General features: G+C 53.1%; 1 pseudogene; it reads right to left on the reverse strand.

Moving 5' to 3' along the window:
* Positions 1-973, reverse strand: part of LOC131096532 (zinc finger protein 189-like) — a 435,229-nt pseudogene extending 434,256 nt beyond the window's left edge.
* Between the last annotated feature and the right edge of the window lie 22,076 nt (positions 974-23,049).

Below are 23,049 nucleotides of genomic sequence, written 5' to 3' on the forward strand. Positions count from 1 at the left end.
GAAGGATGGAGCTGGAGCAGTGCACAAAGCTCTTCCCGCACTTGGGGCACTTGCAGGGCTTCCCTTAGTGGTGCCCCCAGTGGTGATGGGTCAAGTGAAAGCTGCTGAAGAAGCTCTTCCCACACTGGGGACATTTGTAGGGCCTCTCCCCAGTGTGGATGCGCCGGTGGGTGATGAGGTGGGAGTTGTGCTTGAATCCCTTCCCACAGCCGAGGCAGTGGAAGGGTCTCTCCTCTGTGTGAATCCGATAGTGCCGGAGGAGATGGGAGCTGGTCAGAAACGTCTTCCTGCATTTATCACACTTGTAGGGCCTCTCCCCTGTGTGGATCTTTTGGTGGCAGATCAGACTGCAACGGTGGCTGAAGCTCTTCCCACATTCGCCACACTCGTAGGGCTGTTCCCCAGTGTGGGTCCTCTGGTGGCGGATCAGGTGGGAGCTCTGGCTGAGGCTCTTCCCACATTCCTCACACTCATGGGGCCTCTCCCCAGTGTGGGTTTGTTGGTGCCTGACAAGAGGAGAGTTCTGCCTGAAGCCCTGCCTGCAGTTGGGGCAGCGGAAGGGCCTCTCCTCTGTGTGCATGCGCTGGTGAAGGAGGAGTTCAGAGCTGGTCTGAAACCTCTTCCTGCATTGATCACACTCGTAGGGCTGTTCCCCAGTGGGGGTCCTTTGGTGCTTGATCAGACCAGAGCTCTACCTGAAGCTCTTCCCACACTCCACACACGTGTGGGGCTTCTCCCCATCATGGAGCTGCTCATGGAGCACCAGCTCCAAACTCTGGCTCCATCTCAGGCCGCCTTCCCGGCCCAGGCTGGCTCTTTCCCCCTCAGATCCCTGCCAGCTGCGTTTGCAGCCCCTCCTCATGCAGCATCTCCGGGGCTTTTCCTCCCCATTGGCTTCCTGCGCTGTGGAGCCACTCAAAACAGCCTCTTCCACCAGGGTCTTCTGCGGGCATTTGTCCTCCCTGCTCTCCATGCTTAGCTCCTGCTCTGGGAGAGGAAGTACAAGTACAGGATGGGATTTGCCTCCGTGCCATAGGCAAGGGCAAGGAGATCCCCCAGGGCTGTGCTGCAGCCGGGGCCATGCTGGGCTGGGAGATGGAGCAGCACAGAGGGGAAAGGGGATCTGACTTCCTCCTCATCTCCCTCAGTGTCCCAGGGCATCTTCCTCTTCCTCCCAGCCTCCTAAGAACTGGGAATAGGAAATACTGGTTTGAGGACAAGAAGGGATGAGCACATTAAGTTTGAAGTTCCCACTGCCCAAGTCCATCTCAAGAAATCACTAGCCATCTGGGCCCCAGAAAAGTCTCCGAAACATCAAGATTCAGCCCTGAAAAAGCCTCCAAGCAGTTCCCCATCCCTGGTCCCTCCCCTCTGGTGTTTGGGGGTGTTGCAGACATTTTTTCATAGAAATCCTTTCTTTAGGATTTGTTCATCTTCTGGGAAGCTGAGGCCCCACAAGAAGAATGTAAACAATTGTTATCGGCTGGTGTGGAATGTAACAGGTGCAGCGGTGATTGGGCTTCTGTGAGTGTTTGGATTTGCTGACCACTCACAGAAGAGTTTGTCCTTGCTTTCTGCTGGACAGAGAACTTTGTTATTCATTCTTTTCTATGCTATTCTTAGCTTAGCAGCATCTGCAGCTTCTCTCCTAATTCTTTTTAGTATAGTTATAATGTATTATATATCATATATCAATAAATCCAGCCTTCTGATAATGAAACAAGATTCTCGTCCATCTCTCACTCAGAAGACCCTCATCAGGTCGCTGTAATATTTGGTGACCCCTCGTGACAGAGCAAAAATTAATTTGATAAGACCAGAGGAGCAAATTGCTGCACTGGGTAAAATCCTGTATATGTAGCATTTGGTGGTGGCTTTGAAGTGACCACAGAAGTGGATTCAAGCCAGGAGCTGCAGAACTGAAGATCCTGATTTAGACAGAGTTCACAGCAAAGGCTGGCCACAAAGAGAACCTGAAAACCCTCCGGGAGATGTTTCTGAAAGAGCAGCAGAACCGTGGAGTGGGCCAGAGCATGCTGGACTCTTTTAAAAGGTACTATTGGCTTTTCCCTTCCTGATGAACCAGCCCTCAGAACTTTATGGCTGTTCGTATAGAAGACACATGCCTTGGAGGAAGAGGTTCAGTTCTCTCCTTCAGAGGAGAACCTTATAGCCCTCTGGCAAAAATGGTGTAGAGAAGGCGTTTTTTTTCTGTCAGCAACAGATCTCTATGAGTTCTTTTGATGGGCAAAGCTTTTTGGGTTCTTTACTGATGTCCTATACGCTTCGGATGTTTTCGTGTGGGAATGCATGGACTCCATTTTCCGATTCGTTTGGAGTCAGGGGTGCGTTTTCCCTCCTGTCTACCCAGCATTTAGAAAGCTCTTCCCAGTTTTGAAACAGAGAGCAGCTGTTTTTCCATGGATTTCTAACTGCTATGGGCAGGCCCCGTTTCCACTGTCCCCAGCGGGAGAAGACCCGGTGGGGGATGAGTTGGGGCTTCCCAGCCCCCCCTGCTTCGCAGCGGGGGGGGGTGAAACTTCACCGCGCGAAGAAGTTTTGTTTACTCTTTCTCCGGAGCAGTCCTTCTCCCCCCCTTCTCCCTCACAGGGGGGATGGGAGGAGGTGGCGCTGCTCAAGCCAGCGCCGTTGGTGCTGCCCCTTGAAGCCCGGCAGGCCTTTCTCCAGTCAGCCTCTCGGACCCTGCCCTGCTCAGCGATGGGGGTGGCACTGGTCCCCGAGGCCCCCCCGCTTGCCGGGCCCCCGCGGCCTCCTCCAAGACCTGCGCTGCCAGCGTCGTGGCCGCCTCCAAGACCCGCCCTGCCAGCGCGGCCGCCTCTCCGCGTGATCCCGTCTCCGCCTCTCCAGGCGATCCAGCTCATGGCTTCACCGGCTTCCCCGCCTGCGTCTGAGAATGCAGAAACAGCACTTCCTGTGCCTGCTGAGTTGCTAGGCGACGATGACGCGTCTCCAGCTTCCAGGTCAGCGGAGGAGTTGTTTTCTCCAGCCCCTTCGGCCTCGCGGCAGCTTCCATCAGCTTCCTCACCGCCTCAAGCCAAGACAGTTCCTGTTCAGGATGGTGTTGAAGATGGCGCCGAACCCGTGGGACCCTCGGAGCAGCCCGCAGCCGCTCCTACATCCAGCGTGATTCCCTCTGCGGTTCCGGCCTCTCCGCCACCTGCACCGGCTGCCCCAGCAGTTCTGCCGCTCTCGGAGACTCTGTCCTCTGTGTCGGTGTCAGAGACTGCCCTGGAGCCGGCGGCTTGGTCAAGCTCGGACCATCCTGGACCGGCTGCCCCTGCAGCGGCCCCAGTGGCTGGTCTCTCCTTCCGTGGAGCGGGGAGTGCCCGCCAGCTGACTGTGGGGGCAGTGCGTCTGCCTGCGTTCAAGATCAGCATTCTTGGTGGGTTGGGGGGTGTTTTTTCAGGGATTGCCCCCTGGAGGCTGCCATCTCTGCCACCTCTCTTGCGCCCTAGTGGCAGGGGGCAGGTGGGTCCCGAAAGTTCTGCCTTTGGTCCCCAGACCAGTGGGGATGATGCCATGGGGCGGATGGAAGATACACCTGATGCATTTGCATTGCAGGGGAAGAGGGCACAGATGGAGGAGACCATAGCTGGTTTGTTGTGGGGAAAAAACATCTCCAGACCCCAGATGGGATTTCTGGGGAAGGCTTCTATTTCCCTGCTGCTGGCATGCCTCAGTGGTTTTGGGGAAAGGAAGCGTGTCACCACCCGTGCTGCCATTGTACTGGCAGCAGGGTGCAGGCCTGTGGGAATGCAGAGCCTGTTTCATGGGTTTGGCCTGGCCTGTTGGGCTCAGGAAGTTTCTGGGCTAGGGCCATCACTTGGCCTCCTGATGTTTCTGGGAGTTGTGGTTTCTCCTACTGGTCCTGGCCCCCCTGTTGTGGGCCAGATTTGGGGTTCCTGGTCTGTCACGGGCCAGGGCCCCCAGGGCTTTTCCTTCTCTGGCACTGCTCTGCTCAGCTGCTGCTCTTTTCCTTTTCTATCAAAAAAAACCCAAAAAAAAATTAAATAAAAAAAGATTAAAAATAGCGGGCAGCAGTTCTGAAGCACTGAAGCATTGAAGGGCCAGAAAAGGACATTCCAAAAATTGTTCAAATTGTTTGAAATTGTGTTATGACTGCCAATGGTTTCTGATAACTATTGATGGGACTTTTGCAGAAAATCTGTTTTAGGACCAAAAAGGACTCTCAGATATGTCCAAGAGAAACAACCTCAGCTCATGGACTGTTCCTGAAACTCAGCTGCTTGGACTTGAATTTTCTTTGCATTGTTTTTTGCATTTTCTTAGATTGTAGGATGGTTTTAGTAATTTGTTAGTATTGTATATTTAACAGGTGAAGAAATTTCCTGTTCATTTCACATCAGCATTTTTCTTTTTAATTTATACAATTTAGAAAGGTGAGATGTCACAGACATTTTTTCATAGAAATCCTTTCTTTGGGATTTGTTCATCTTCTGGGAAGCTGAGGCCCCACAAGAAGAATGTAAACAATTGTTATCGGCTGGTGTGGAATGCAACAGGTGCAGCGGTGATTGGGCTTCTGTGAGTGTTTGGATTTGCTGACCACTCACAGAAGAGTTTGTCCTTGCTTTCTGCTGGACAGAGAACTTTGTTATTCATTCTTTTCTATGCTATTCTTAGCTTAGCAGCATCTGCAGCTTCTCTCCTTATTCTTTTTAGTATAGTTATAATGTATTATATATCATATATCAATAAATCCAGCCTTCTGATAATGAAACAAGATTCTCGTCCATCTCTCATCCAGAAGACCCTCATCAGGTCGCTGCAATACGGGGGTTCCCCCCTGTCCCAGCTGCTGGGGACCACGCTTGGATTGGGGATCCCTCTCCTCCTTAGTGCCCGCCCTTCCCAGGCTGCTGGCAGTCCCAGCAATGCCAAAAGCTCCCCCTCTTCGCTCTCCCCATTTTGGGATGCCGGGGCTGTTTGGGCTCCCGGGCTCCCTTCTCCCCTCATTCTCTGCTCTGGGCTGCAGCGGCTCCAAGAAGTACCCCCTGCCCCTCTCCAGGCTCTTGAGGCTCCATGGTGGCGCTCCCCCCTCTCTGGGCTCCCCACTTTGGGCTCCTGGGGGACACAGGGCTCTGCTCCTCCAGGCTGTCTCTGCTGGCAGCCGCCTCCGGCACACCCCGATGTCCTCCCGAGGGGCTTTTTCTGCTCAGCCTTGGACTGCTTCATTCTCCAAACATCCCCCCAAAAACCCAACTGGGAGCAACTTGGAGTGATTGGGAACATGCTGGAGGGAGCTGGGATAGACTGGGAGATACTGGGAGCGACTGGAACAAAAGTGAGGGTGAAAGAGAGCAACTGGAACCATGTGGAGCACAACTGGTTCATACTGGCAGGGACTGGGAGCGCACTGGGCTCACCTTTGGATCATATTAGGAGGGACTGGACTAATACTGGGAGTATGTGAGAGTGACTGGGAACACACCCTGCACATCATCCCCCATACTGGGCCTGACTGGGAGCAACTGGGAGCACACAGGTAGCAAATGTCATCATACTGGGAATGACTGGGCTGATCTAGGAAGCAACTGGAACCATGCTGGAGGCAGCTGGGACCATACTGGGAGAAATTGGAAGCAACTGGGACCACAGTGGTAGGGCTGGCATATGACTGGGATCAAACTGGAGCTAACTGGGATCATAATGGGGCTGAAAGGGAGTGACTGGGATCACACTTTGGGCTACTGGGAGCAACTGAGAGAAACTGGGATGATGCTGCAAGCAAACTGGAGAAACTGCAAAAGACTGGATGCATGCTGGAGGCAACTGGAATATTCTGGGCATGACTGGGGGATCATATTGGGATAACTGACACCCTACTGGGGCCATTGGCAGTGCCTGGAAATGACTACAGACATGCTGGGGGCAACTGGGATATACTGGGAGTGTCTGTAGCCATACTGGGGGGACTGGAACCACACTGGGAACAACTGGAACTGTGCTGGGGAGAACTGGGACCACACTGGGGGCAAATGGGAGTGAGTGGGATCTTAGTGGGAGGGACTGGGATCATATAGGCAGTGACTGGGACAATAGCTGAGGCAACTGGGTCCAACTGGGACCATACTGGGAGTGTCTGTAACCATAGGGGAGTGATGGAAGCACACTGGGAACAGCTGGGCCCATGCTGGGAGCAACTGGGATCACACTGTGGGCACTGGCATCAGACTGGGAGTGACTGGGAGCAACTGGGATTAGACTGCAAGTGACTGGGATCATATTTGGAGTGGCTACACTTATACTGGGATTATACTGGGAGTGAATGGAACCTGACTGGGGGTTACTGGGAGCTACTGGGCCCATGTTGGGAGGAAAATGGGGATATATTGGGAGCAACTAGGATCAGCTGGAAGGTACTAGAACCATGCTGAGAGGACTGAGACTATAACTGGAGCAACTGGGAGTTACTGGGAAAGACTGGGATCATTCTGAGATAAACTAGAACCATAATGGGGCAATTGGGATATACTGGGAATGTCTGTAACCATACTGGGGGGACTGGAACCACACTGGGAACAGCTGGGATCTTGCTGGGGAGAAACCAGACCATGCTTGGGGCAACTGGGCATGACTAGGATCCTGCTGGGAGGGAGTGGGACTAATCTCAGGTTAACTGGGATCATAATGGGAGGAACTGGGAACAACTGGAACTATGTTGGGAGCAAATGATACCAAACTTGAATCACAGTGAGAGCAGCTAGTTCCATGCTGGGTTAGACTGGGATCTCATTGAGAGCAACTAGAATCATACTGGGATTGACTGGGAGTGGCTGTGAGCTGAGTGGAATTGTGCTGAAAGCAACTGGGAGAAAGTGGAAGTGACTGGGAGCATTCTGGGTGTGGCTGGGATACACTGGGAGAGACAGAGTCACTGGGATCACACTGGAGGCTATTGGGGTCATGCTGGCATTGAGAGGGAGCAACTGAGATCATACTGAAGGCCACTGGCATCAGACTGGGAGTGACTGGGATCATACTGGGAATGGCTACAATCATGGCTGGGTGTGGGAGCAGAGTGGGTATGACTGGACCCTGACTGAGGGTTATTGGGAGCTACCAGGCCCTGCTGGGAGCCAACTGGGGACATAATCAGAGAAACTGGGAGCAACTGGGATAGAACTGGGAACAAGTGAACCACGCTGAGGTAACTGGGAGTGCCTGGCAATGACTATGAGAATGTTCAGGGCAACTGGGATGTACTGGGAGTGTCTGAGACCATATGGGTGGTGACTGGGACCAAACTGGGAGCGACTGGGAATGTGCTGGGGGAAACGGGAACACGCTGTGGGTAAGTGGGAGTGACTGGGGCCCTACTGGAAGAGACTGGGACCATACTGGGAGTGACTGGGGTAACTGGGAGAACTGGGAACACGCAGGATGAAAGCGGCAGGAACTGGGAGCAACTGGGACCTTGCTGGGAGCAAATTGCAGCCTCCCTCCTCCTCCTTCCCCCTGTTCCCAAGGGCCGAACCATGAGGGGAAAGGGGGCAGGAAAAGGGCGGGAATCGTGAGGAGAAAGTGGCGGGGCCAAGGGGGCGTGCGGTCCTAATAGGGCCTGGTTTGGTTTAAAATAACCCAAAAGCATCTCAAATGCAGCTGAAATCCAGCAGGTTTGGCCTAAAATCAGCCAAATGGGATTAAAATTGTCCAAAGGGGTCTAAAATACAACCAAAGGGGCCTAAAATTGCTCCAACTGGTTGACATCTCCCTCAAAATGACATAAAATCAGCCTTAAATCTCCAAAATGGACTTCAAATCCACCCTGAAAGTACCTGCTTCAGCCTAAAATCTCACGAATGAGCCCAAAATCCATCCAGGTTTTGCCAAAAATCACCTAAATTGATCTAAAATCACCCAAATGTGCCTGAACACAACACAAGAGGACCTAAAATGATCCTAAATGACTTGGCTTGGCCTAAAATCACCCAAAGAAGCAAAAATCTTACTCAAATTAGCCTAAAATCACCAAAAAAAGGGACTTAAAATCACTCACACAGGATTAAAGTCACCCATATGGCCTTAAAATCATCCAAAGGGATCTACAATCCCCCCTCCAACCCACCAGATTCAGCCTCAAATCAGCCAAAGGGGCCTGAAATCCACCCTGCAAGGCTGGGAATGCCTGCAAGGGATCTAAGCCCAACCTAAACCTGCCCAGGGTGGCCCAAAATGCCCCCGAGGGGCCGAGGCTGAGGCCGAGCCCGGGATGGGCTCTGGGCTTGCTCCAGGCCCCTCTGCATTCTCTCCAGGGAGTTTTGGCCGCGGCCCCGGACAGGCCTGGGAGGGACCAGGGAGGGCTGGGCAGGGCTGCGGCTTTTGGAGCTTTTGGGGCTGGGGGAGTTTGTTGGGAGTTCAAGGGCAATTATTGGGGTTTTTGGAGACAAGGATTGGGTTTGGGGGAGTTGGGCAATTTTTGGGGGTTCTTTTGGCACTTTGGTGGGTGTTTTTCTGGGTGTGATTGGGGGTTTTTTGAAATTTTTTGGGTTTTTTTAATGATTTTGGGGGGGATTGCTGGGATTTTATGGGGATTTGCTGGGGTTTTCCTAAATTTTTGGGGGATTTATTGGAATTTCTGGGGGATTTGGGGTGGTTTTATTGGAATTGTGGAGGCCTTTACTGGGATTCTTTAGAGGTATGGGTTTTTTGAGAAATTTTTGGGGTTTTGGGGGATTTTTGTGGGATTTCAGGGTGTTTCTGGGTTTTTGGGGGGTTTTGCCAGGATTTCTTTCGTTCTTGGGGGGGATTTTGTGGGGTTTCATGTGGTTTTGGGGACATCTTCGGGGGATTTGTGTGGCTTAATTGGGATTATGGGGGGCGTTGTTGGGATTTCAAAAGATTTTGTGGGCTTTTATTGGGATTCTAGGGTGTTCTAACAGGATTTTGTGAGATTTAATTGGGATTTTGTGGATTTTATTGGGACTTTCAGGGGTTTTAAGGAGGTTTTGTTGCCTCTCAGACCTTCCCCACACCCAGGGAATGTCCCAAAGTCTCCCTAAAATTCCTCTAAATCCCCAAAAAATGCCCAAAAATTACAAGAAAAGCCTCAAAAACCCCTGAAAATCCCAGTGGAACTAACCAAAACTTAAAAAACTCCCAAAAATTTCAATTAATCCCCCCCAAAAAAACCACAACCCCAACAAAACACCGGAAATCCGAAACCCACCAACTTAACCCCCCAAATTCACGCAACCATCCCAAAACCCAGTAATTCTCTCCAAAAACCCCAATAATTCCCCCAAAACTCCAAACAAAATCCCCCAAAGCCCAAAAGAGCCACCCCCAAATCTCCACAAATGCCCCCAGAACCCCCCCAGACTCAGTGGGGCCATCCTGGATCAGGGGGCACCGGCCGGTGGAACAGGAGCCACTTCAGGGGGCCCTTGGAGCTTTTTGGGAAGGGGGCACCATGGGAGACGCCAAAAACCGGAGGGGGGAACGCCTGCTGTGCCCCCTCCCCCCGAAACCCCCAGACCCTGGTTCAGTGTGGGCCTGGGACTCCCCGGGACCCCCAAATCTCCCCTGGGACCCCTCCAGGAACCCCAAACCCCCCAGAGACCCCCAGTGTTGGCCCAGAACCACCATGGACACAAAAAGCCTCCCCAGGACTCTCAGACCACCCCATTTGCCCCCAAAATTGACCCCTAGACTCACCTGAGACCCCCCCAAATCCATCAGACCGCCCCAAATCTCCCTCAGACCCCTCAATCCCCCCCAAACCCTATGAAATCCACTTGGATTCCTCCAAATTTCTCCCCGGACCGACCTCAGAAACCCCCAGACGCACTCACAACCCCCCAGGTCCTCTCACAATCCCCCAAAATCTCCTCAGACCCTCCCAATTCCCCTCAGATCCCCCGAAACCCACCTGAGAACAATCCAGACTCACTCAAGCTTCCACCCTGCCTCCGCTGCATGTGCCGGCTCCCCCAGCCAATACCAGCGCGCCGCGCCGAACTAATCAATCACCGCACTGCACGGCCCTGAACTAACCAGTCACGGCGCAGCTCCCATCAGCAAGGCCCGCCTCTCTCACCCCACCCCAGCCAGTAAGAGGCGAGCCGGAAGCGGCGCCCCCTTCCCCACCGCTGCCGGGACCCTCCGGGCTCGGCACAGGAGCGGGAGGAGCCTGAGAGTGGATCGAGGCAGGGTCCGGGGTGTCTGGAGGGGCTGGGGAGGGGTCCTGGGGCATTGTGGGGGGACCTGGGGGGTGCGGATGGCTCCTAAGAAGGGTCTTGGGGGGGGGTTTATGGGGGTCTGGGGGGGTTTTGGGGAGGGGTCGTAGGAAGGTCTTGGGAGGGTCTGGGGGTGTTGGGATCATCCTGGGGGGAGTTTGGGGAGGGCTCTTGGGGGGTCCTGAGGGTGTCCTGGGAGGGTTTTGGAGGTTTTGGGGAGGGGCTCTGGGGGCTCTGACAGTGTGATAAACAGGGCCAGGACAGCAGCTCCTTTCAAAAGGCCTTTATTAAAGACAGCTCTGGGTGCGACCGAGGGGTCGCGCACAGCGCCGCTGCTCCCACAGGACCGTGCTGAGCAGGAGGAGGAGGAGGAGGAGGAGGAGGAGAGGGAGGAGGAGGAGGAAGAGGAGGAGCAGCGCAGCTTTGTCTCCTGGCAAAGCTGGGGCTTCTGTTGTTACCAGAGTCCTTAGGAAGGCAACGTTGGCTTGGAGCTTAGGGAGATCCTTCAAGCTGAGCACTATTAAAATTATGGGGGCAGGACAGAATCTGGCTCTGCTCAAGGGTGGGTGATTTAGTGCGGTTCTGCTGGGTTAAAGTCATCGAGTATGTGCTGATTTGTTGTTTGCGAGGGTTCCTACAGCCTCTCATTAAAATTCAGTCTGGGATGGGAAGGGATACAAATCTGGGCTGAGATGGAAAGGGGCACAAATACAGAGTATGCTGGGGAGAGATACAAATACAGGGTAAATTGGTAACACTGGATAGCGGCAACTAAAGGCAAGTCCTAGAACTGTAACATTCAATGTTTAACAACAGACCAACACTTCAAATTCAGCCCCTATCAACTTCATTAACATCAACTAGCAATTACTGCTCTGAAAAAGAGCTCTCATCCCCAGGGTTTCATTTCTCAAATCTATTGGAGCAAAAATGAGCAATGTGCCTTGCTGGTGTTGAGATGTTCTGAGTCCCTCAGCTGTGAGTTCGGTTCCTGTGCTGTCCTGCCTGGTGCTTGCTGGATGTGCTGGAACAAAGAGCTTGGGCCTTTGATGAAAACGACCACAAATGAGTTCCTTGGGATTTACTGGGCTCAGAGTAAAAGGGACGAATCTCAGGTTTGATCTAGAAAATGCTTCTTCCGTGTCAGGATGGTGAAGTCCTTGCTTCACAGATTGCTCAGAGAAGCCAAGTAAATAAAGTTTCAGAATTCTTCATTTCTGTCCCATTCCTATTCCATAAGCCCAGGTTTGGTTTTCAGAGTGCCACCTTCTCAGCTGGTTGCCATTTGTGTCCTGCTTTCTCTCCTGCCTTCCTTGGTCTGCTCCTTTTCCCATCCAGGGTCTCTCTTTACCTGTGGCAGCTCCCAGCCAAAGACCCTTGTGGTAGATCGGGACAGGCGATCAGAAGATCACGCGATGTGACGGAAAGCGGTAGGACTCCTTTTCCCCTAATCCCTTAAGATAAGAGATCACCCTAGGAATGTAACTAGGAATGTAGCCCCCCTAACGATAGTAATGCTAGTGACTTTCCACTCCTGGTAACTTTCCACTCCTTACTAACTATAAATGGTACTGCAGACCCTTCTGACATAGAGAAGCCCCTTAAACTATAAAACCCCATGAGATGAGATAATAAAGGCCTTTGACCGTCTACCACATTGGTGTCTGCGTGCTGTTTGGCCCGAGCGACCCTGGAGAGATTGGGTCACTGTGCTGTTCCTCGTAACCAGGTCACCTTGCCTTAGATCAGAAGGCAACAACTGGTGCCGGAGCCCGGGAAGAAGCTCCAGTAACGGGAATTCGCCTGGACAGAGGATGGCGGCTGCAGCGGCGGGACCGTCTGCAGCGGGGGGGACGCCCCTGGAGCAGCGTGGACCATGGAGGCCATAGCGAAGATCGTAACTCAGATGCATGCGCAATGGCGTATTGAGTGTAAGCTTAAAGATTTAAGTCTTGCATTGCCGAGACTGATTAAGCTTGGGGCTATAGAAAGCCCGATAGATATCCTCCATTCGAGGGTTTGGGATAATTGTACAAAAGCTCTGGCCGAGGAAGCTATGTCCTCAGGCTCAGGGAAAGTCCTAAAATCGTGGGGCAAGGTTATCAAGTCTCTGCAAAAAGCTCGACAAGAGCAAGAAACCCGGAAAGCCGTGCGAGCTTGTTTATTAGCCATGCGACAGTTGGAGGTGGGCGTGGCAACACAAACCGCGGAGAACTTTGACCTGGGCGAGCGCGCAGAGGGCCGAACGCCGGAACCATCAGAGGGGGGGAACACGCATGGGCGTTTTGGCAGGGGCTCGTGGAGAAGGTGCAGAACGCGGCCAGATTTTCAGACCCCGTAGGGATCGATAAAAACACCCCCCCACCCTATGCGTTTGAAAATGGCGCCGAACCGCATGTTCAGGGCGGAAAGGAAGACGTGGAGGGTGGAAATGCAGTCAGCCCTCTTAACAACGCGTGCGCGGGCGAGCGGGCAGAAGGGGCGGCCCCTGCGGAGGAGCGTAAGACCAATCAGAGCGGTCAATTAAAATTAGGTCCTTACGCGGCAAGGACCTCCCCCAGCAGGAGGTGGGGGGACCCCAGGGAGAGGAGACGGCCCAACCCCCACAAGAAGGGGCGGGCTTGGAGCCTGAGAAAACGGCAGAGCAGCCTGGAAATGTCCGGCCAGTCGACTTCCGGCTCAGACTCGGACTCAAGCTCCGAGCTCGAGAGGGGATCAGAGGATTCCGACTCGGATTCTAGTTTTAACAGAAAGAGAGCAGCAGCATATAAGGTCACTAGCCACAGCGCTCCCGCGTGAGTGAAGGGGTTATCAGAGAAAGACCGAACCCCGCTTACAGACTGGCGGAAAATAAAAATAGCGTGCGTGGAGTGGGCTCCATCTGCCACACTGGTGTTCCCAGTCCTTGTGGGGGGGGCAGGCAGAAACCAAAGGACCTATTCCCCAGTAAATCCGAAGGACGTGCAGGCAATCATTAAAGCGATTGCAGACAAGGGAATTAATTCTGCCATGGTTTCCACATTCATTGACAGCGTTTTTGGAGGGGATGACATGCTACCTTTTGATATTAAGCAGACTTGCAGGATGATTTTTGATGGGGCAGGGATGATAGTTTTTAAATAGGAGTGGGAGGACAACTGTATAAAGTAGCTAGCCTTGGTAACGGGAGCTGACCATCCACTGCATGGCTCCAGCATACAGAGGTTAATGGGAACAGACCCCACTATGATCACCCCCCAGGCGCAGGCTGAGGGCTTGCGGGCCCATGAGGTTATGACAACAATCTGTGCTGCCCATGAGAAGCCATCTGTGTTGCTTCCAAAGTAATAGCCAAACCCTCCCCATGGTCCTCTATAAAACAGAGTGAGAGTGAGAGTTTCACTCAGTTCGTGGACCGTCTTCAGGCAGCATTAGATTCCTCTGCATTACCCTCAGAGGCGAAGGGTCCAGTGCTGGCAGAATGCCTACGCCAGCAATGCAACTCAGCCACCAAGGACATTTTAAGGTCACTGCCGCAGGGGTCTAATATAGCTGCCATGATCAGACACGTTGCAAAGGAAGAACATTTAGCTCCCATCCAAGCAGCAGTTCACACTGCAATAACCAGTGTGATGGCATGCCTTAAGTGTGGCCAGGCAGGCCACTTGGCAGTAAACTGCCCTCAGCCAAGACGCCTACCAGCAGCTGCTCCACAACACCAGAGGGGACTTAGGGGACCATGCTGGGCATGTAGAAGGAAGGGGCATTTAGCTAAGGAATGCAGATCCAGGCCTCAGGGAAACGGGAGAGGGAGGGGGCAGCCGGGCAGTATCCAACCTCCTCCCACCTGGAACATGCAGCGGCCCAGCTACAGCAACCCCCAGTGGGGCAGGGGACCCTCGTGCCCCATGCCCCCACAGGGAGCAGTCAATTTCGAACCCCCACCAGCAGCACAATGGCAGAGTTGCGCAGCACCGCCAGTAATACTTTCGCACCCCCCACTGCCACAAGCCGCGCCGGTGCCACAGGGCCAGCAGGGGACACCCCAGAGCGGGACCCCTGGGTGGCCCTGGCCATGAAAATAGAGAAGGAGCCCCTGATGGTGTGGGGGACATGCCGCCTTTATGGCAGTCAAGATCCACATGTCATAGGGTTTCAGTTTTGGGTGGACACGGGATCAGACTGCACAATTTTTCCCCAAGCGTATTGGCCTGGACATTAGCAATTCAAATAAGTCCCTCCAGTGAACAGAGTGGGAGGGCAGTCCCGGGCATGGAAAAGAACCCAGCTGGTGGCTATGACACTTCACACGAAAAAGGGACCAGAACAGACAGTAGCAATCTACACCTACGTTTTGCAAAATTCTCCATCCCTGATAGGACGGGATGTCCTTTCTATGCTAGGAGTCAGGATTACAAATTTATCCTGAGGGCCACTGCCGTACACCCTCCGCTGCCAATCAAATTGACTTGGAAATCATCAGACCCCGTATGGGTCAAGCAGTGGCCCCTGACAGAGCCTTGAGTGGCAGCCTTGCTGGAACTGGTCGACCGCGAGCTGCAAAAGGGTCACATAGAACCCTCCATCAGCCTATGGAACACCCCTGTGTTTGTGATCCCCAAAAGGTCTGGAGACAGTTATCGCCTCATCCACGACCTGAGAGAAGTAAACAAGACAATCCGACCCATGGGTCCAGTCCAGACACTGCTACCCACGAATTCAGCCATCCCTGCAGGGCAGCCATGCGCAGTGCTGGACATCGAAGACTGTTTCTTTTCGATACCCCTACACCCTGAGGACAGAGAACGATTCGCCTCTTCCGTGGTGTTTCGAAACGGCGAGCGGCCCAACTTCTGCTTCCAATGGAGGGTATTGCCACAAGGTCTAGTAGACAGCCCTGTCATATGCCAAATCACCATAGACAGAGCACTGACGCCAGTCCGACACTCCTATCCCACCGCAACCATCATTCAATACATGGACGACATCCTAGTCGCTGCACCATCGGCAAGCCAAGTAGATCACCTGGTGTCCACAATCACAGAAACCCTCCAGGCCAACGGCTTCGACATCGCGAGCGCAAAGATCAAGAGAGGACCCTGTGTGACCTTCCTGGGAGCGGGGATCACAAGCTCCTACGTGACCCCCCCTAAGGTGAAGGTCTGTTGAGACATCAAGACGCTCCACGATGTACAACGCCTGGTGGGATCGCTGCAGTGGCTTCGCAACATCGTCCTAATTCCTCCCGAGATCATGGACCCTCTGTACGACCTCCTGAAAGGAAAGCACCCCTGGGAACCCAAGGAGCTGACACCGCAAGCAACGAGCTCCCTCGACTTCATCGAAAGCCAGATGTCCACTGGCACACTTGCCAGGTGGAACCCAGCCATGCCGCTGGACCTATACGTCCACTTTACACCGAAGGGGGGAGTGGGAGCACTGGCCCAAGGACCTTCCGAAAAGTCCCGACCAATCCAATGAGTGGTCCTTGGAATTTTGCTCGTGCATTTTCCCCGGGAATCGAATGCATCGCTAACCTCATCATGAAAGGCAGGAAACTCGCCTTGAAACACCTAGGAACCGAGCCGACAAGCATCCACCTTCCTTTCCGCAAGCAACCGACCACGGAGTCAGCCACAATATCGGAGCACCTAGCCCTTACTCTCACCGGCTTCGGAGGAGAAATCTCCTACACATCCAGACCACCCTGGACTCAGCTGCTGACTATTGTCAACATGGACATGCCCCCAAAGATCAAGGACGGACTGCAGCCAGGACCAACGGTCTTCACAGATGCTTCCTCCACGACCTCAACTGCAACAGCAGTGTGGTAGGCAGGAGAATAATGGCATTGCGTCAAAGCATGTGACCCCATACTGTCAGTGCAACAACTGGAGGCAGCAGCAGTGGTCTTGGCGTGTGGACTCTTCCAAGATGAACACCTCAACATTGTAACAGACTCTATATTCGTGGCAAGGCTCTGCCTAGCCATGGCAGGACCAGGTGTGTCAACGTCTGCAGCAGCCCTAATGCTGGAAGAAGCACTCTCCTCGCGACAGGGCACCGTGTCAGTCATTCACATCGACAGTCATAACCCAGCCAAAGGTTACTTCCAGATCGGCAACGACAAAGCGGACACTGCAGCAAAAGGCGTATTAATGTTACAGGAAGCTGGTCAACTGCACGAGTCGCTCCACATTGGAGCCAAAGCACTGGCGAAGAGATGCGAAATCTCGACGTGAAACGTGGTACCACCTGCCCTCATTGCCAGAAGTCACCCCTATGGACCTGTGGGGTCAACCTGAGAAGTCTCAAGCCTTCAGAGATCTGGCAGTCGGACTTCACCTTGTGTCAACTGCTGAAGCCCCAAGCATGGCTTGCAGTGACAGTGGACACTTATAGTGGAACGATCATAGCCACACAGCACCCCAAAACTAACTCCAAGGCCACAATTCAGCATTGGCTGACAGCCATGGCTTGGCTTGGTATCCCCAAACAGATCAAAACTGACAACGGTTCCAATATCACCTCCAAACCAGTGCAAGAATTTGCCTCAAAATGGGGCATCACATTAGTGCAAGGTATCCCGTATAACTGTACCAGGCAGGCCATAGTTGAGAGAGCAAATCATGCCCTGAAAACCAAGCTAGAAGTGTTGGCGAAAGCAGAGGGCTTTGTCAATTCCATTCCCCCAGGAGATCAGGCGCGTATACTGGCAACCGCTTTGCTAGCACTGAATCAATTCCCTAGGGGAGATGAAACAAACATCCCGTTCAAAAACACTGGGCCACCCTAGCGCTAGAGGCGGCCCCGCAGGTTGTAATTAGAAATGAGCTAGGCAAATGGGAATGGGGCTGGAGGCTGATGCTCACGGGGCGAGGGTACACAGCTGTCAAAAATGACGGCAAAATCAGGTGGTGTCCACTTAAGTCAATCAAGCCCAACCTTCACAACTAGCAGAATGAGCCTGATGAGAGTTGTGTTTCTGTTTACAGGACATGTTCGTGGGACGTCCTCGTGACGTGTACATCCCCGTTCCAGAGGAAAGTGACAGACCACCAAGCCGTCAGGCAGTGCCCGAGAGACCCGCAAGGGTGAGACCCAAGCATCAACGGTGTTTCTCTGCGATTTTGCTGTTGGGGCTTGTTGCCAGAGGGCAAGCCAGCCCAGACCACTACACCCATCGGCCATTCAGGTGGGTCATGCGACACCTTAGTAGTGACAAGGTGCTCAAAGAAATCACCACACCGAACGCCCCATCCTTCGTGCTCCGCATTACCGACCTGTTTCCAGGAAAACCAAAGGTAGACCCCTATTCCCCACACGTCACACACATGTACCTATCCTACTGGTGCCCAGCTTCAAACCCAGGAAAAAGCTACTGCAGTCACCCAGGGTGGGGACATTGTTTGCACTGGGGCTGCGAAACCATTGTTACAGATGCCAGGCCATCAGGGCCTGGGTGGGATCCAGAAGAGCTCGATAAATTCTTACAGTTCACCTGGGCACCCATCGGCTGCAAAACACCCGTCTTCCTCCAGGGAAGTTTCTATCGAAACCGCCATATAATCCCTAAAATTCGGAAATGCACTGGCTATAACATGACGGTTTTGCAGCCAGATCACCCTAGTTGGGCCATAGGCAGAACGTGCACAGTAGTCCTTCAAGGGTCGAAATAGAGGGTGAATGTGTGAATTATCAGGCACCAACCGTCGGCACCCCAAGCGGTCGGACCCAACAAAGTGATTAAAAGCGCGCAGAAAGGGAGAAACACGACCTACCCCAAAGCCTTGCCCACAAAGGTCACCAATATCCTGACCGGCCACGTGGAAGCCTTTCCGATAGGCAGCTCAGCTGGGTTGGACTCAGACCCAATCCTTCGCATGCTAGAAGCTACCTTTCTATCCCTGAATGAATCCAACCCTAACCTAACTGACTCCTGCTGGCTTTGTTACGATGTTAAACCCCCCTTTTATGAAGGAGTCGCTTTAAACACTCCCTTCAGTTACTCCACAGCCGATGCCCCTCACCAGTGCAGATGGGATACCCCCCACAAAGGAATCACCCTGAGTCAAGTCACAGGCCAGGGCAGATGCTTTGGCAATGCAACCCTAGCTAGGCGGAAAGGAAACGTCTGCACCAAAGTTGTCAAGCCCGACAACAAAAACAATAAGTGGGTAGTCCCATCTGCATCTGGGATGTGGGTTTGCCAGCGATCTGGAGTGAGTCCCTGTGTGTTCCTTGCCAAATTCAATGACTCTAACAACTTTTGTGTCCAAGTTCTGATTGTTCCTAGGGTCCTGTACCACTCAGACGAAGAAGTGTGCCACCTTTTTGAGAAACCTAGCCGGCTCCACAAAAGAGAAATAATAACAGGTGTAACTATCGCAATGCTACTCGGCCTAGGAGTAGCCAGAACGGCCACGGGTGTCTCAGCCCTAGCGACCCAACACCAAGGACTGTCCCAACTGCAAATGACCATCGATGAGGACCTGCAAAGGATCGAGAAATCCATTTCCTTTCCAGAGAAGTCAGTCTCCTCACTCTCAGAAGTGGTCTTGCAGAACAGGCGAGGACTGGACCTCCTGTTCATGCAGCAAGGAGGCCTGTGTGCCACCTTGAAAGAGGAGTGCTGCTTCTACGCGGACCACATGGAAGTCGTAAGAGACTCCATGGCGGAACTCCGAAACAGTCTGGCTCAGAGACAGAAAGACAGGGAAGCCCAACAGTGTTGGTTTAAGTCCTGGTTCAATCAATCATCATGGCTAACCACCCTAATTTCTACCCTAATAGGTCCATTGGCAATGCTACTTTTAGCTCTTTCCTTCGGACCATGCCTGCTGAACAAGCTGGTCTCATTTATTCAGACCTGCCTAGAACGGACCAACATCCTGTTCATAGGCCGGCAACAAATGCTGTGAATTCAACCAGGGAACACTGCCAGTCACAAGATTTTCTAAACTTGCCTGGCAAAAACTTACTCAGGTTTACCAAATCCCTTTCCCTTGTCGAATTACAACCTTATACCTCATTTCAGTGCCTATGTATATGACTACCTCATTCATTTGTGAAAAAGGGGGGGGAGATGTGGTAGATAGGGACAGGCAATCGGAAGATCACGCGATGTGACGAAAAGCGGCAGGATTCCTTTTCCCCTAATCCCCTGAGATAAGAGACAGCCTAGGAATGTAACTAGGAATGTAGTCCCCCTAACGATAGTAATACTGGTAACTTTCCACTCCTTACTAACCATAGATAGTACTGCAGACCCCCTCTGACATAGAGAAGCCCCTTAGACTATAAAACCCCACGAGATGAGACAATAAAGGCCTTTGACCATCTACCACATTGGCATCTGCATGCTCTTTGGCCCAAGTGACCCTGGTGAGTTTGGGTCGCCGTGCTGCTCCTCGAAACCAGGTCGCTTTGCCTTATATCAGAATGCAACACTCTGTGGTGCTTTCCCTTAATATTCAATCTGGTTTTTGCTGATCCCTTGCTGGGGATTCTTTCAGCGCTCTCAAGCCCTCGTTGGTAGAAGGGTGAAGGAGCCCTGGCCCAGGCTCTGGCCCTGGGGGACATGGGGACGCTGCCAGGGGGTTCCTGTCCCCCTGTGCCACCCCCAGGGACCTGGCCCCCCATCCCCGTGTCAGGCTCTGGGGTCAATCTCGTGGAACATCCTCTGGGGGAGGCTGCGGGGCCGGGGGTGGGGGGACCCGGGGGGACAGGGGACCCTGCTGTGCACGAGCAGGGTTGGACTGCTCTGGGGGGATCTGTGAGGGGGGCCAGGGCAGAGTGACCTCCCCTGTGACCTCACATAGCCCCTGTGATGTCACACAGCATCCTGTGATGTCACACAGCCCCTGTGAGGTCACACAGCCATCTCTGTGATTTCACATGGCCCCCGTGATGTCACACAGCCCCCGTGTGATGTCACACAGTCCCCTGTGATGTTACACAGCTGCTCTGGGATGTCACAGAAGGTGATGTGATGTCAAAGAGTCACACTGCAATGACACAGTTTGTTCTGTGATGTCAGAGTCTGCTCAATGATGTTACAAAACCACCCAGTGATGTCACAACCCATTCTCTCATGTCACAGAGCCACCCTCTATGATGGCAAGGTTCTATGGCCTCACACTATGATGTCACAGACAGCTGTGTGATGTCACAATCCCCTCAGTGATGTAACAAAGCCCTCTCTGTGATGCCATACTGCCACTCTGTAATGTCACAGCACACATTTTGATGTCACATCTCGCTCCATGATGTCATGCCTTGATGTCACAGCCTGCTCTGTGATGTCACACAGTCCCCTCTATGTTGCTGTAGCTGCTCAGTGACCTCACTCAACAAACTCTGTGATGTCACCATCCAACCTGTGGCCTCACATAGCCCACTCTGTGCTGTCACAGAACTCCTTGCTGACATCACAGCTTCTCTGTGCCTCTAGGACACAGCCACATAGGAGCTGCTGTGACACAGCCCTCTCTGGGACATCTCACAGTCCCTGCCAGTGCTGAGCCCCTGTGAGCTCTGTCTGTGCCCTGCTGGTGTCCCTGAGGGGCCTTGGCAGTGCCCCAGCCCTGCTGGGCTGTGCACAGGAGCTGCTCCTGGCCAGAGCTGTCTCTCTGCAGCGCTGCCCTTGCCAGGAGCTGCCTCTGGGCCAGGAGCCCGGCCCATCTCAGCAGCACAGACACAGCACAGGGACTTTAATGACCCTCTGGGGTTTTGCTGCTCTTTGCATCAGACCCAGTCCCTCAGAGTGTGCTCAAAGAACTTCTCAAGAGCTCAAAGTCAGATTGAAATACTGAAATTTCTTGTACTTTAAAGAGATCCCTGTGCGGGACAGGACTGAGAAAGTGTCCCCAGGTTCCAGGGAGATCAGAACACTGGAGGCAGTGATGACAGCTGGGGACAAACAAGGCAAAGGTGTCTCTGGTGCTGAGCAAAGCTGGATGTGTTTCAGGAATGCAAAGGGCCAAGGCCTGAGCCCCAGCCCCTGGCCAGGCAGATCCTGTCCCTCCCTCCTTGCTCAGGGCTCTTGCCAGGATAGGCACTGGCATGTGGGGATGGGCAATGGCAAGGGCAGGAGCATGGGGCAGCCCCTGCCAGGCTGCTGAGCAGGGACAAGGAGGCAATGAGACCCCAGGCCTGCAAGGGTCACTTGTCTCCTGCTCCTGCCTCAGGCCCAGGGCCAGCAGCCATGGCCAAAGTGCTGCCCAAGTTGGCTCTGCCAGGGCTGTCTTGCAGCTGCTGCCCATCCCTGTGCCCTGTGCAGCCCAGGCTGTGCTACGGTGTCCCTGCCCTGCGCCTCTGTCCCTGCAGGCTGTCGACATCCCCCGGCTGCCCCACTTGGTTGGCCCCTTCCTTTGCTGACTGCTTTGCCTCCTGCCTGCCTCTGCCTGCCCACACAGAGCCTTGGGCTGCTCCAGGCTCCTGCTGGGGATGTGCTGCACCACAGCCCTGCCCTAGCAGAGGAATTCCTTTCTCTTTGGGTCCTGTCTGGAGCTCCCTATCTGCCCTTTGCATTATTCTTTCTTTCTCTGGCTCTTCTCTATTATGCCAAAAGGATCCACCATCTCTGAAACCACCCTTCAATCCTTCCCAGGTCTCCTCTGCTGTCCTCAATCTCCACTCCACTCAGCACAGTGCTCTTGTGTTCCTGTATTGTGCTCATGTGCTTGAGGCCTCCAAACACCACCTTGGGAGATCTCTGGGCCCTCTCCAAGGTGTTGGCAAATGAAAACATTCTGCTCATAGTCTAAGAAAAGCACCTCAGGATAAGACCAGTCAGTCCTGTGTGTGCTGGCTGCTTTTGCTCGGGAGCAATCCTTGGATAGATAGAATTTTTTAGGCTGAATTCCAATTTTACCCATGGGCACTTTGATGTGAACAATGATTCTTTTCCATTGGAAAGAAAGAAGAGGCCCAATGTTTCAGGGGCAGATGAGCAGCAGCCACCAAGTGCCAAGGCAAGCCAGACCTTTTTGGAATTGCAGCTTGTGCCTGAGAGAAAGCCTTGGATACACAGAATTTGGGAGGTAGAATACCAATTTTGGCCTCTGGTCCCTTGATCAAAAAGGCATTTCTTTTCCATCTGAAGGAAAGCAGAGAGCCCCAGGGTTTGATCGTAGATGAGAAGCAGCCCCTGGGAGGCCAAGCCAGCCAGACTTGTCTCTCCTGGCAGCTTTTGGCTGGGAGTTATCCTTGGATATAAAAAATTTAGAGGCCATATCTCAAATTTGGCCAAGGCCCCTGTACGAGAAGACTGTTCTATTTCCATCACAAGGAAGGCAGAGAGCCCCAGTGTTTCAGGGTTAGATGACAGGTGGCCATCAGAGTCCACAACACCAGCCAGAGCTGGCAAGTTTTGTCTGGGAGAAACCCTTCATATAGTGAACATTTTAGGAGGAGTAGCAATTTTGGCCGTGGAGGAATAAGAAAATTCTTTTCCTCTTTTCCATAGGAAGGAAAGCACAGAGCCCCAGTGTTTCAGGGGCTGATGAACTGCAGTCACCAGAAACCAGGGCCATCCAGACCTGTCTGTAATGGCAGCTTTTGTGTCGGAGCAATCTTTGGATATAGGACTTTTGGCAGTGGAATGCCATTTTCAACCATGAGCACCTGGAGAAGAAGGATGGTTCTTTTCCGTATGAAGGAAAAAACAGAGCCCCAGTGTTTGAAGGCAAGTGAGACCCAGTTCTCAGGAAGACAAGACCATCCAGACTTGTTGGCAATGGCAGCTTTTGTCTGGGAGAAATCCCTGGATATTGGGAATTTTGGAGGGGGAATCCCATTTTGGCTATGGATGCTTGAATGAGACTGGCAGTTCTTTTCCATTTGAAGG

Source organism: Melospiza georgiana, unplaced genomic scaffold (assembly GCF_028018845.1).
Source record: "Melospiza georgiana isolate bMelGeo1 unplaced genomic scaffold, bMelGeo1.pri scaffold_51, whole genome shotgun sequence".
Lineage (NCBI taxonomy): Eukaryota > Metazoa > Chordata > Aves > Passeriformes > Passerellidae > Melospiza > Melospiza georgiana.